The following is a 14371-nucleotide window of genomic DNA, read 5'->3' on the forward strand; positions in this document are numbered from 1 at the left end:
GTCTCTGGGAAACCAGGGCTGTCTCATCCCTATCTCCGTAACGTGTCGTGTGCGACCAATGACGTCACGGCATTGCGGCGTTCTGATTGGGCGGCAGCTCCGAATCGCCCGACTGGTGGTCCCCGCTCGACAAGCGCACGTGCACCGACTATAGGCATTTGTAGTGGCATTGACGGCAGAAAAAGTGAGCTAATGCAGAGCTCTGAATATACTTGAATAGTGTCTAAGCCGGTAGTAATACGTAAAAACGTCAGATAGGTTTCTTGTTCGTCTTGATTTGAGCTTTTATATGATACGATTTTTACCTTGGTGTCGAGTCTGGCAGCTATGTGGGAGAGCCCTGAAGTTGGGTCATTTTCCATAGGATTGCATTACAGCCGTCCGACGCTTCGTACCTGTGACGTCACGGAAATCGCTGCTTTGGCCTAATGAGCATACCTTCTATATAGGGCCTTGCTGGGAAACTGGTCCCAGCAGGCCGTCAGTCTTTTCTTTCCTTACAATAGCACGTGAATGAGCTATTTTTATTCATGAACCTCCAACAAGCGACATGGTCAGAACAGCAAACCGTCAATCACTGATTTGCGCATAGTATGTTCAAAACCGTTTCACTGAGTTTCGTGACACAAATTTTATAGGCATATGTCTTTGTCTAGGGCAATATTTGTAATAATAAGTAAGTACAATCAACTTGGTTTTATAGAGAATTGAACGTTCTTTCTAATGGCGTATGCAATTTATCAACAAAGTGAAAATTTTCTGACTTATAGACATTTTAAGTAAGGGGTTCCAATTTTTTTGGATCACCCTGTATAATGTCTTCATGAAAAATGTGCTTAGCCCATAAGTAAAACGATAGTTACGATAGATTCGGTTGCAAAGCTTTCAAAACTTCAACCATGTTAAGGTGCAGGTAGGGGTGCTTTTCGTATAACTTAAATTGTGTTTTTCTGTATTTCTCGTTTAATGCCAAAGTTCTTTCAAAACTTTTCAGAATTTTCAAAAAAATCCTATCCATGGAATTCACCGTTAAATTATATATCACCCTGAGCAAAAATTGATGAAAAATATCAAACGGTTTTAATTTTACAGCAATTTTACTAAACCAATACCGTACTGTCTCAAATAGCCCCACTGTCTCAAATAGCCCCACTTAACGGTACTGACTTAAGATAATTTCACAAAGAATTTCATAATTTTCCGCTCCTGGCCAGATCAGGCTAGCCTGACAGACTATACGTGCACACAGCACTGGCAGGGCGCGCGACCTCAAGGGTGACCCCTGACGACCCTTGACCCACCCTCGTGGCGTCAGTTCGCCGAGGGGAGGTAAACACGACCTGGATGACGTCACAGGTCACGGGGCGGATTGACCCCGCTGGTAGGCAGCCGATGGGTTGATGAAGTCTGCTGACAGGGGATGAGGCAGGGCTGGTCTACTCGACCCAGGGATATTGGGAATAAGGGCAAGGGGGAAAGGGGGAGAAATGGGAAAGGTAGACGAGAGAGAGAGAGAGAGAGAGAGAGAGAGAGAGAGAGAGAGAGAGAGAGAGAGAGAGAGAGAGAGAGAGAGAGAGAGAGAGAGAGGGAGGGAGGAAGGAACGAAGGGAGAGGGCTGACAAATGAAGGGATACAGGCACACGGAGTCAGGCAAAAACGATTGCTCTAGCGGTAGATTTGCAATGCCGTTTTTGTCCACTGCTTCGAGTGTACTGTGCTCTAATATTCACACTCAGTTAACAGACCAATGTTACCGCTAATGTTACCGCTGCTTTTCTTAAGATCAATATGAAATTTCTAAGAAATATGAAATCGCCTCTCAGCTAAGAAAACAGGCTACAGGGCTACTCTAAAACGGCTGCGTGTGGGGCTCAACAGCCGTCTCTGATCCCGTGTCACCTCAGGTGACCCCAGATGACCTCTGGTCGGACCGTGACCGGCGCGGCGGGGGGTCGGTCGGGCGGTCGAGCGGGCGGGGGTGGGGTCGGGGGTGGGGGTGGCAGCACCACCCGCCTCCGAAGGTCCTATGTTCCTCTGTAGAGAGGAGACTCAGGGAGGGGCGTGCCTACCTGCTGAGGGCGCGTTCGTGAGTCGTGATGGGCTGCGGGGTGGTTCGTCAGCTTACGAACGGTGACGAGTGAGGACGAGGTCGAGGGAAGATGAGAAGTTGAGAGGTCACTGACTGACAAGAGTGGGAAGACGGACGGGGCGATGGGTCGTTTCAGGCTGTGAATGGTTTGGCACCACCCCTAACTGATGACGTCAATTGTCCCTCGTATGCTGCCTTCATCTGGCGCCTACACTCTTCCCTTTTTCTGGCGCCTTCATCTGCCTTCATGCTGCCTTCATTTGGCGCCTACACCGTTCATATATATGTACCTATATCCTATCCAGTATCCACTGCACACCGTCCACCGCCCACCGTCCATCGTCCACCGTCTGCTGCTCCCTCCTCCACTCTCCCTCCTCCTCTCTCTCTCCTCCCTCCCCTCCTTCCCTCATCTCTCTTCTCTCTCTCCCCTCCCCCGCCGTTCACCAACGGCGTCAGGTTGCCGCCGAGACGTTCAGTTGCGGTAAGACGTGTCGAGAGGCGGCCGCATTGTTGACGTGCCGAGTTGTGACGTAACTGTGACGTAATGGTGACGTAACAGAGAGGCGTTTAATGCGGAACGAATGGATCGAGGCCGGGAGAGAGTGTCTTAAGTCCGAACGAAAGGAATAGGAGAGATAGATGATATTTTTCGCTTTTTGAAGTTTTAGTTATTGATGGGAAAATTGTAATTAAGTAACTATGTGCATAAAAACAAAGCAGCGTGTCATTCAGTTATTATGAAATGCAGATGAGCAGCGCAAGAGAGATTGTTATGGAAGAATATGGTGGTGGATGCCGGATGTAACTATGTGCATAAATAGTGCATAGGTATGGTTTTACGATACCTATATATGTTTTACGATAGGTATGGTTATGGTTTTACGATATGGTTTTACTCTCGCCAACGCCACAAGGGTTGCAGATAATGTTGGATATATGTGCTGAGTATGCAGCATCGCATGATATTTTGTTTAACACAAAGAAGACTGTGTGCATGGCGTTTCTTCCCAGCCTTTTGAAAAATATGCACTTACCGGACATTGTCCTAAGCGGGAATGTGCTTGCCTATGTTGACAGCTATAAATATCTGGGTTTTCATCTCTCGAACGCCTCTACCATGGATGATCTTGAGGTTTGTCATCAGTACCGCCTTTTATGCTGTCGGGCTAATTCACTGATAAGGAAGTTCTCCTTCTGCTCGTACCCCGTTAAAAGATATCTGTACAATACGTACTGTTCGAATGTCTGTGCTGTCCATCTATGGCACTCTTACCGTGTCACCGTGCTTCGAAAATTTGTAGTTTGCTTCAACAATGCTGCTAGAATGTTTTTTGGATATGATCGTTTTTGTAGTGCCTCTAACATGTTTGTGTGTGAGCGAGTCGACAGTTTCAGAGCTATGCATCGAAAAACAGTCTTTCGGTTCATGGATCGACTAAGCCGGTCAAATAATCATATTGTGCGCTCGTTATTTAACAGTGACCTAGCGTGCTTGTCTTCTGTAAGGAAAGCTTGGCTTACTGTTCTGTTCAAGTGATCATCTCCCTTGTCATACTATAGCCTAGATATGGACTAAGAGTCTGTCAATACAGGAATCTCTCTCTCTCTCTCTCTCTCTCTCTCTATGCAGGCAAAATTTTCTTATAAGCATGAGGTGGCGCCGGTGGCGGTCATTGTAACCCGTAATTTTATAACTGAGGAAGGTACCGTTTTGATATATTTGGCATTTATAGATGTCACACCCCTTCTGAAATGCAAAAGCCATCCGAGATCGATCTGTTATGCTCGTCTGAGACGATCTCAGACTGTTTGTATGCCGTCTGTGATGGCCCATGACCACCTTGGACTGTATAGCAGGGCCATCTTCACCTGTCTGAGCCACTCTCGGACCTTTCTCTGGGTCAGCGCGGGCCCAGCGGGTCACTGCATTCATTAACCTTGGGCGGCCGCCAGTCTGCCACTGAAACCAGGGGGAGGGGCGCGGGGAAGCCGACCCCTGACCCGCAGACGTGCCATGAATATTCGGGCCGATTCAGCCGGCCCATCGCTGAGTAGGTCACGCTCGTTGGTATGGGACGGACCATGCCAGTGCCATGACCAGAGGGCCAGGTGCCACGGCGATTTCATTTGAATTTAATTGGAACTGCTGCATTTATGTGCTTTTTTGGGGGGGCAACTAAACTTTTTTAGACGTACGTACCTACACCAGCCAATTTTTTTTCTCGTCGTTGATGTTTCTAACCACTTCCGAAGTTGACATATGCTCCTGACCTTGTATGAGAATTGCTATTCCCTCATTGCCTCTCGGGGCTGATATTTGTGGGCTCTGAAGTCGTGCCTCTCGCGTTGTAGACTGATTGATACCTACGTGACCCAGAATGCTGGCGCATCGTTCTCCGTCAGCTGACGCGTGTTCGACTAGACAATTTGTCACGTGACCGCCATCCAAGGTCACGAGATGAGGTAAGCGGGACCGCGGTGTTCCCAATTCCCATCTGACTTTGGCACGATCAGAAAAGCTTCTGAAGCTTATGATTGGTGTGCAGTAGGCATTTCTAGTCTGCCCAAAAGAGAGATATTCAAAATTGAACGATGGATAGCATTTCTTTTTGGTACCTACTTTTTGGATAAAATACAGTTTTTTCAATCTTTATTCATCAAACTTCCATTGCCTTTCATTCGAAGGCAGCGTAGTTTGATTTCGTGGTGATTATCCACTTAAAAAACTTTACACAATAATAGCCGACACAGCGCACATCATCACCTGTGCTTAACCCATAGCTTAGGTACATTGGCATAGCGCGGTATTATGAGCTTATTTACCCACCTTTTTATGATTTTACGACCCTTGTTTACTCACAAAAATAAACTTTAATTGGTTTTACCCAGCACACCTATACGTGTTCAAAGTCATCGTGACTCGTGAGGCACTACATTCCAGTTAAAGCGACAAATAGAAACATCGACAAAACAGCATCACCTTCCTGTGACACGCTCTGATTAATTCGGGAATGCGATAACGAAATTCTTGTGCCTGGAAGACAATGCCGCACGCGAGCGCCAGGCGGCACGATGACAGGCCAAAACTGAGCTCAACCGGCACGGACCGGAACCAAGAACAATGTCTGGCCCTTGGTCGGCAAGGCCGGGAGCCGTGTCATAAAATTGAATAGCTCTGTTGTGCTCTCGAGTGACGCCGGCTGTTGACTTGGAGATGTTGCTGTTGGGACAGCTGTCCGACAAACTGTCTATTGTCGGGTCGGGGACCGGGGTCATTGTGAGCCCCGTGTCACGCTGGGAGGGGCGAGTCCAGAGACGGGTGTCGGGAGAGTCCCCGAGGAGTCAACGTAATTTAACCCGCGCCCTGCTGGGGGGTGTTTGAACACCCCCCTTGCGGTTTTTCACGAATATCTCAAAAACGGCGGCGCTCCGCGCCGCCGTTTTTGGTACACCTTATCATACATCAATTCTACATATGTTGTGAAAATTTCAGACCAAGGTCATTCAAGGTCAGGTCACCAGGTCACTTGAAGTGACCTCACCTCATAAAAAGTTTCAATGTCTGTCATAGCTACACCGAGTGACCGATCGCTTTGAAACTTTCAGTGATTGCTAAGAGCAATAGCATGTACAAAATGTTCATTTCAGAATTTTGATATCGATGACCTAAGGTCAGGTCAATTTTGCGACCTCCCCATTATAAGTCAACGGGAGAAAATTGAAATGCGCCTCTTTTGGACGAAAGACATTATAAACACTCCCAAACACTGAATTACAAGTGGTTTAGACACACTGAACATGAAAATGGTGTTCGTGACCCCTGTTTATGCCCTGAGGTCATCTTAGGTCACGAATGGTATCTAACAGTTTTTCGCAAATAACTTTTGATAGAGGCATGCTAGAGCGATGAAAACGCCTTAGATGTGTTCAGCTCGACGATACGGATCGACTGATATGCAACATGACCCTTTCCGGTCAGGTCATGACCTTGACCTGAGGTCAAATTTTCAAGTTGACCTTTCAAGGTCAAGTTATAGTTCATTCGATGCGTCTTGACGAGAGGAACACGATGCCGGTAAAAGTAAGCTCGTACAAGGCTTGGGTCAAAAGTTATTGCAGAAAAACTGTTTCCGAAAAAATCGGCTATTTTCGCAGTTTTTGCCCCCTGCAGGCAAAATCGTTGACGTTAGGTCAAATCTGAGAAAATTACTCAGAAAGGGCGTTAATAGGGCTATCGAATGCGCTTTGCCGCGGCGCTGTAGCTCTATTGGTTCCCGAGTTATGCGTTGGCTTCTTGGAAACTGTCGACATTCGACCTGGAAATCGGCGAAATTTTGCCTTCAATGACCTCTGGTGACCTGACCTTTGACCTGACCAAAAAAATTGACCGAAGTGATTTCGTCATTATTTTTGACGTTCTTTCGAACGCCGCCTTCCGCGTATCGCTACGTGGCCCAGGAGCCGAGTTAGAAGGGGGGGGGTGTTCAAACACCCCCCCCCAGCAGGGCGTGGAAATCCAGGACCCCCAGCAGGGCGCGGGTTAAGTCGTTAAGTCGTCGTGCTAATGAGTGTACGAATTGGAACAAAATATAGTGTTTTACGTTTTATTTACTTTTTATAAAAATCGTATGCCTTAAAGGGACTATCCCACCTTCTAAAATGTTGTTAAAACCAGTTAAATTGTGCCCGACTTTATAGATTGGATGACCAGGAACACGGTTCTGGCATTTATTTTTCATTAAACATCTTAGGCTTCCCATATTCCAAACACAAACTTTCAAATATGTGACGTCACAGCCCAAAATTACCTCCTTCCCCAGGCAACATTATTGTCATAAAGCTGATTCTTTTTACTCTGTAGGCACCACAACAAAGTTCAGACCAAGTTTTAGGCGATTTTTCAACGAACAAACCCATTTAAATCAGAATGACTAAACGAGGTGACGTCACACTAACGGTCGCTCCATGTTGAAGATAGGGCCTTGTACAAGGCCCATTTTCAAATGAAGGGAACGAATTTCTTCAACCCCAAGAGGCCGCGGGGGTTGCAACCTAGATAGATAGTGGTTTCTGAACCTCGCCGCAAACTTGGCTATCTCAACTCAAACCCCATGTTAAAGGTGGGATAGTCCCTTTAAGTTGTTTTTCAAGATAATATTCAGACCTTAATACTATGTATTATTATCCAATATGCATACCTATGCGCTTCCGTAAACATGCATTACATGGTTTATTATGCCTCTTCTTCCTTGAAGGCTCGTTACTCAAGCATTTTTCCTTTCAAAACCATTTCCGTTTTACCACCTCATATCCTCAGAAACTGTCGCAGCTCCCTATCCCTTTCCATTTGTCCCGAACTCGCCTGATAACTGAGAGATGACCTTTCCAACTACCTTTCACATCACCGGAGGTAGAGACCACGCTTTGACCGCCACTCAGATGTGCTGACCTCTAACCAAGATGTGCGGACCGCTAACCAGGATACGCTAACCTCTTACAAGATGTGACGACCTCTAACCAACACGTGCTGACCTCTAACCAAGACAGTACAGGGTCAGCCCGACTGGACCGGTCCGACATAACCCAGCGACCGCCGTAGGGACCGGTGGACCTCTTCCCGGCGGCAAATGAGAGCCGATACACATCTTGAGCAGCTAATCCGTATCAAATGCCAATCCCACATGATCCTACCAGTGTTGTCGCACGATTAATTTGTTGTAAGTGTAAGTAAGTGATGAGCGGTGCTAAATTAGGATTGAGGCCTAATATTTTACCTATCGTTTCTCTGCGTAACTATGTAGAACGTAATTATGTAGAATGTAGATGCCGTTCCTGGAGACACAATTCATAGTTTACTCCGTATTTACGCGAAGGACACAGGCAAACCCTTAACCCGCGCGGGGCTGGGGTCTCCAGCCGAACGCGCGGGGCTGGGGGGGGGTAAATTTTACCCCCCCCCCTGTTATCTCCCGAACTAATGGTCCGATTTGGAAAATTTCAAACGCCAATCGAAAGCTCTCATCACGAACTACTATAAACATGTACTTAATTTAAAGTTTGAGGTCAAGGTCAAGGTCAGGTCAAGGGTACAAATTGCAAGTTTCTACAATATCGGCCTTGCACCGTAGTTGCCGAAGAATGGAGTCATGGACTGAGACTGATCGCCCAAAACGTGTTCTTAGGCTACCAAGACAATATTCGTTGCATACAATATCATTCAGAGGTCAAGGTCAAGGTCAGGTCAGGTCAGGTCAGGTCACCAAAAAACAAAATATAGAAAAGGGCATGTGCGACACATGTTTTATGGGTCATTTTACTCATAGAATTCAATAGGCACACTCAATAAGTGATATGGACCACCTCTGGATGAATTTCAGGTCGAGGTCAGGTCAAGGTCAGGTCAAGTGAGGTCAAATTTTGAAGTTGGTTGTTAAGGCTTAAAAAGATGTCTATCTGATGCAGTTTTTCACGGCGAATCGAATGGTGCTATTTTTGTTTCCGTACGAGGTCTAGAACTTCCAAAAAAGTCATTTTTCAAAAAAATTGTGTGTCGTGACGTCATAAAATTTTGAATAAGTCCCGCATTTTTGAACCGATTCTTCTAAAATTTGGTATGTAGGTGCACATAGACCACTTCTCTGACATATATTCCGGTTTTTTCGATAGACTCAAAATTTTGGATTTTATAATGATTTTCCCAAAAAAGTCAGTTTTTTGAAAAAAATTTAGGCCAAAATCCAAAATTTAAAAAAACCGAGATAGCCATTTGATAGACAAAGTAAAATTACGTATAACTTTTTTGTTACGTCTTGATTCCTTTAAAAATGAAGATGTTAGCGGCGTTTGAACTTTTGCCGTTTTTGAGGCGAAAATGGCGAACATGACGTCACTAAAACGTCAATTTCTCAAAAATTTTCCGACGGATTTCGCTCAAATTTTCAGGGAACGTGTCAAATTGATGTAAGAAAAGGTACTGAAAGTTTGGCGGCGCTGCGCGCCGCCGTTTTTGAGATATCGCAAAAATTCGCGAGGGGGGGTAAAATTTACCCCCCCCCCCAGCCCCGCGCGGGTTAATCTCTATGTCGACCTGCGCTGGGTGCGCAGTCCAACCAGCTCAGCTGTCTGCGCTCTGCAGGTCACTGACTTCAGCTGACCTGCGCAGCGCAGGGCTGGCCGCTCCCACACATACAACTCCACTACAGCGCGACTACAAGAGGCCCGCCCGACGCCGGCAGGCCGCAACACGGAGCGATTTTTGCTGTGCCGAGCGGCTGCTGCCGTGCGAAAGTCGTGGCCGCTGCCATGATCCAGTGCGATAAACTCCGATAACGCTCTGACGTCATTTGAGGAGCTCGTAGAATTGGCTTACGGCACTGGCGGTGTTTGCTCAACCACAAAGTACGAGTAGGTGCTATTTCAGGGGATAAATGTAGGGGAGAACGGGGTCAATTGTAACATTTTTTGTTTTTTATCATCTGGAGCAAACACGTTTGCAGTTAAAAAGCTCTTTGTTTTATGTTCAGAAACTATGATGTTTTGTCTTTAAAATGCAGTTAAAACATTTCCGAAATAACTTCTTTTTCGGGTCAAAATTGTTGTCCGAAAAAGTCAATTCAGCTGTTACAATTCACCCCAGATACGGGGTCAAAAGTAACACCACCCGGGGACAATTGTAACATGTTAATTTACAGGCTACAGCAGCACAATTTTTTCCAAAAGTTTGATTTAACAAAAGTATTTAACACTTGTTCATCTTCCCAGACTTGGTAGGGACGGTTCTTCTCAGGAAAAAAGGCTTAAAACCTCGCACTTATACAGGGGTTGGATGGACCTCCTCTCCCTCGGTTTTTCGCAAATAAATCGCGTAAAAAGCTGCTGATTGCGACAAAACTTACAGTTCTCGTAATTCTAGCAATGTTTCGTCTTCCTTGAAAATTTAACGACTTCGACATAATGGCCCCTGACCTATAACCTGTTACATTTGACCCCTGCAAAAATGTTACAATTGTCCCCGTCGCGCCTTGACATATTTTAGACGAAACTGGCGCAAAAAGATGTTGCATGTACAGCATTTAATGCCTTCAATTTATGGACAACAAGCCTGCCAACGCTTACACAAAGTCTGAAGTCGATATCTTTTCAAATGCAGGAATGAGCTAATCAAATATAACGGTATAAAAATTTACAAAATTCTCTCAAAAACACATTACTGTGCACAGTCATCGACATACCCGGCACTTTCGCTTCAAACTCCGTTGAGAAAGGCAGTATAGAATTACGCATTTTCGGTCTGAACATCAGTTCATTCTATTGTTAAGTTTATGAATTATTAACACTGTTACAATTGCCCCGTGTTACATTTGACCCCGCTCTCCCCTATGCCACTTTTCCCTTGGGGATCCTAACAAACACCTTTAGCCTTGAAAGCACTGAGCCATCGAATTCTATAATGCTGAGAACAATAGCAACCGTTTTACACTTTTCCAGTAAGCAAGTCATCTTTCCTTAAAAGCAATGACGCCTACCTATTTGTTGCCCTAGGATTGCGGATGTTTAGAAATAGCTCGTAAAATTGTTTATTGTTGCAGCATTTATAGATGGTGTATAGCAACGAAATTTGTTATCCAATCCCTTTATGGAAATAATTTAAAATGTTGCATAGGACTTAGGAGCACCACTTACTACTTAGCACTTACATTATAATGGCTTACCTAATGGCCACGCCTGTCGGCTCTCATAGTCGCAGCACATCGCTCTCATTCCCTGGGAACTTCCCTCGATGGCCCGTGGCTTGGAGAGCCAGGACGACGTGACCGGAGGTGTATGCCTCCACAGTTCACCGCCCCGTGCCCGTGGGAAGTGAGGCACATTGAGAGACACGGTGAGACACGGCGTACGGGCACTCGGTGAGGCACAAGGCAGATTTCTCACAATGTCCTCAGGAATTGTGGTAGTGTACGTAGGTACAGGATGAACCGATTTCTCATCGCCGTCTGTCTAACTATATCTGCTTGTATGTCTCCCTGATTGTTTGCCTGCTCTGCCTGTCTGGCTGTTTTCCCTTTCCATTGATATCTCTGTAGCCTGGGTAAGAAGAGTCATACAAGAATAAAGGTGGCTTGGATTTTACTGCCACTATTACAGCCTTATACTGTGATAAATATTATAAAGTAATGGCTGGTGATAGCCAGTTTCATGTTAAAGAGAAACTGGCTATCACCAGAAACTTTGTTATAGAAACTTTCCATGCTGAGAACATTTACGTTCCACATATTTCATACGGTTTGTGTCCATGTGAACTTCCCACCGGCGTATTCTGGGACATTGACCGCTCCATGTCTGCACACTGAAAGCTCGTCGGTTTCGGTGCCACCAAAGAGACACTCGCTTCTCTCTGGAGAAGGGCCTGAAGCCAGGGAGGGGCTGTCTGGGCTGACCAACAATAGGACGCCATCAGAGGAGAAAACACAACTACAGGGAAGGAACGGACCACCTCGCGCCACGCCCTGGGACTCGCACTCTCCAAAGTGGCTGGAGGGGAATGAAAGAGAGAGAGAGAGATAGAGAGAGAGAGAGAGAGAGAGAGAGAGAGAGAGAGAGAGAGAGAGAGAGAGAGAGAGAGAGAGAGAGAGAGAGAGAGAGAGAGAAATGTACCTCCGATCACCCCACCCCGCCCGGGAGCACTCTGTCCCTGGAAAGAAGCGAGACTGAGGAAAAGGAAGGAACAGTGTTGGTTGAACTGCCCGCTGCCCTGTCTTACCCCGCTGCGGGACATTCGACCTCCGTAGAGCAGTGCTGTGAAGCTGGGAAGAGGGGGAGGGGTAAAAAAGTCAGTGAGACGGCACACCTGTCGGTTAGACAAAGAGTGCCGTGTCGCCGCTGCTCTTCTCATCACTCCACCTTTAACGATTGCACTTCGTTAGCCAGCTAAGGATTTCAGGGTGGTGACCGATAGTCAGTCAGCTGGTCTTTTCATTTCATAATTGGGGATGATTCATATCGTATCCATGGTGGTCAAATCCTGGTATGAGCAAGACCAAAATCAGCATGTTTCTTATGGATCTTTTTTGTTTACCGACCTGCAATGTCGTCGTGATTTTTTTTCGAATACGATGTCATACTTGACACTTGGCTCGACGCTGGGAGCTGCAAGTCGTTTGTTCCAATTTTTGGTCCGATTCGGTTCGAGGGAAGTTCTCAATCGACGATGAAGTGCTGTCTGTGATCGAGGACTGACAATTTTTTATTGAAGTTTAATGGTTACGGAGCGAGCGAAGCGAGCGTAGTCTTTCCTTAGATTAAAGGGACCCTCCCACCTTAACATTAGATTTGAGTTGAGATAGCCAAAATGGGGTCCCTGGCTCACAATTACCGGTTTCGGCACTCACAACATCGAGAAATGCCTTAAATCGGAAATATTGAATTTCAAAATTGCAGCATTTTGATTCAGAGGGGCTAATGCTTAGGAATACCCCTCTGAATGTGTGACGTCAGCGCAGATATCTAACGATTTTTAAATGTTTGACTAAAACGTTTTGTAGCACGCGGTGGTATATGCTGCTTTGCGCGCAACAAATGCCGCACTTTCAAATAAAGTCGCTAGGAACAGCGGAGATCCCAAAAAGTAAACAATCGTAAAAGTCAAATATCTTGAAAACCAGTGAATATTTTTCGATGAAATTTGGTAGATATTCGTTTTCGCTCTTTCTGAACCGAGCGACGTCACTTTCATGCCAATTCATTAACTTTTTTGAAGGTGGGAGGGTCCCTTTAACGGAAATTTCTGAGTATGAGCGGCCGGCCGGCCGGCCGGCCGTGGTCACGCTTTTGCGAGGCTTATATCTCAGCAACCACTTGACCGATTTACACGCGGTAATTTTTGTAGGGTAGCTTCATTCCTTCTACCAAGTATTGGACTATTGCCGATGCATGTGGGTGACCCCTTATGCACTTGCCACGTGCAAAACGAAGAGGTGTCACTTTTGTAATTGTTGCAATATCTCGGTAACTACTTGGCGGATTGCGCTGAAAGTTGGCATGTAGGTAGGCACCCACTAGGCAATGCATATCTCCAAATCTCGAGAACGGCTGGACCGATGGCGCTCAAATTTGGCACATGGTTAGGGACCGGTTAGTAGGGTGCCATGCAAAAGTCAGTTGGGACCCATTTTGCACGTGCGCACGTGCAGGGTGCCGATTCCAGATCTCGAGAACGGCTGGGCCGATTGTGCTCAAATTTGGCACATCGCTAGAGACCGGTTAGTAGGGTGCCGTGCACAAGTCAGCTGGAGGTACCCCCTCGAAATTTCGCACGTGCAAGGCTCACCCTCTCGCTCGCTCCGTTAGTCGCCCCAAAAGGCGTTATACTGGTTTATAATGGCACAGAATCATAACAGTGAATGAGTTGCGCGATTGATTGCAGGGTGGGACAATCAGATGACAGACGTAATGTAAAAAAAACACACGATCTAACAGGCACCCGACAGAAGCCATCAACTTATCCATTCCAACTTCAGTTTTGAAGGGTGTGCTATCTACGATACGCTTACTTCTGTTCAATGTACATTTTTATAAGAAAACCAGTTTATCGTGTTCGTGACTCGTAAACAAATGAGTGCATCCGAAATTTCCAACTAATTCACTCCATTGTGCCTACACACCGCGATTCCGTCCGTGACCGTGGCTGCAGGAATGTGGTCGGCGATAACCATCGGTTGCACAGGCCGCGTTCATTCATGGAACTCGCTCGGTAGCGGGCTGAATGTCGGCTGTGTAGGTACGACCGCACAGTGGCGTTATTTTCAGTAGCTCGCCGCTGAATCGGTAGCCGTTGGGCTGCTCAATGTCAGGACACTACTTAGTTAGTTGACAGTAGTTATCAGTTAACATTAGTGGATCAGCCTCTTAGTTTCTGGTCAGCAACATGTTGACTTTATAACATGTTACCGTTACTTCTCTTGTCTCGTTACTTTACTTCTCGTTACTTTCCATCGAGCTTAATTTTGTTCGCCACTCTCATTTCTCTACTGTCTATGAGCTAACACCCAATCGCTTATGACATCTGACACTGTATGCTGCGTGCATGCGCCGTTGTTGATCCCGATGACACGCTGTGCTGGAGAAAGGGGCACGTTGAGAGTCTGATTACCTATCTGTGAGGCGGTGGGTAGCCGGCTATTGTCAGACAGGTGGTCTACGTTAAACCGTGGGAAGCGAAGGAGAGAGAGAGAGAGAGAGAGAGAGAGAGAGAGAGAGAGAGAGAGAGAGAGAGAGAGAGAG

At 46.3% G+C, this 14371-nt stretch overlaps 1 protein-coding gene across 1 annotated transcript in view; it reads left to right on the plus strand.

The window, feature by feature from the left end:
- Positions 1-14371, plus strand: part of LOC122392036 — a 44089-nt gene that overhangs the window by 18788 nt on the left and 10930 nt on the right. The gene's annotated exons all lie outside the window — the stretch shown is intronic.

The sequence above is a fragment of the Amphibalanus amphitrite genome, unplaced genomic scaffold (assembly GCF_019059575.1).
Source record: "Amphibalanus amphitrite isolate SeventyFive unplaced genomic scaffold, NRLGWU_Aamphi_draft 000022F_arrow, whole genome shotgun sequence".
In the NCBI taxonomy this organism is placed as follows: Eukaryota; Metazoa; Arthropoda; class Thecostraca; order Balanomorpha; family Balanidae; genus Amphibalanus; species Amphibalanus amphitrite.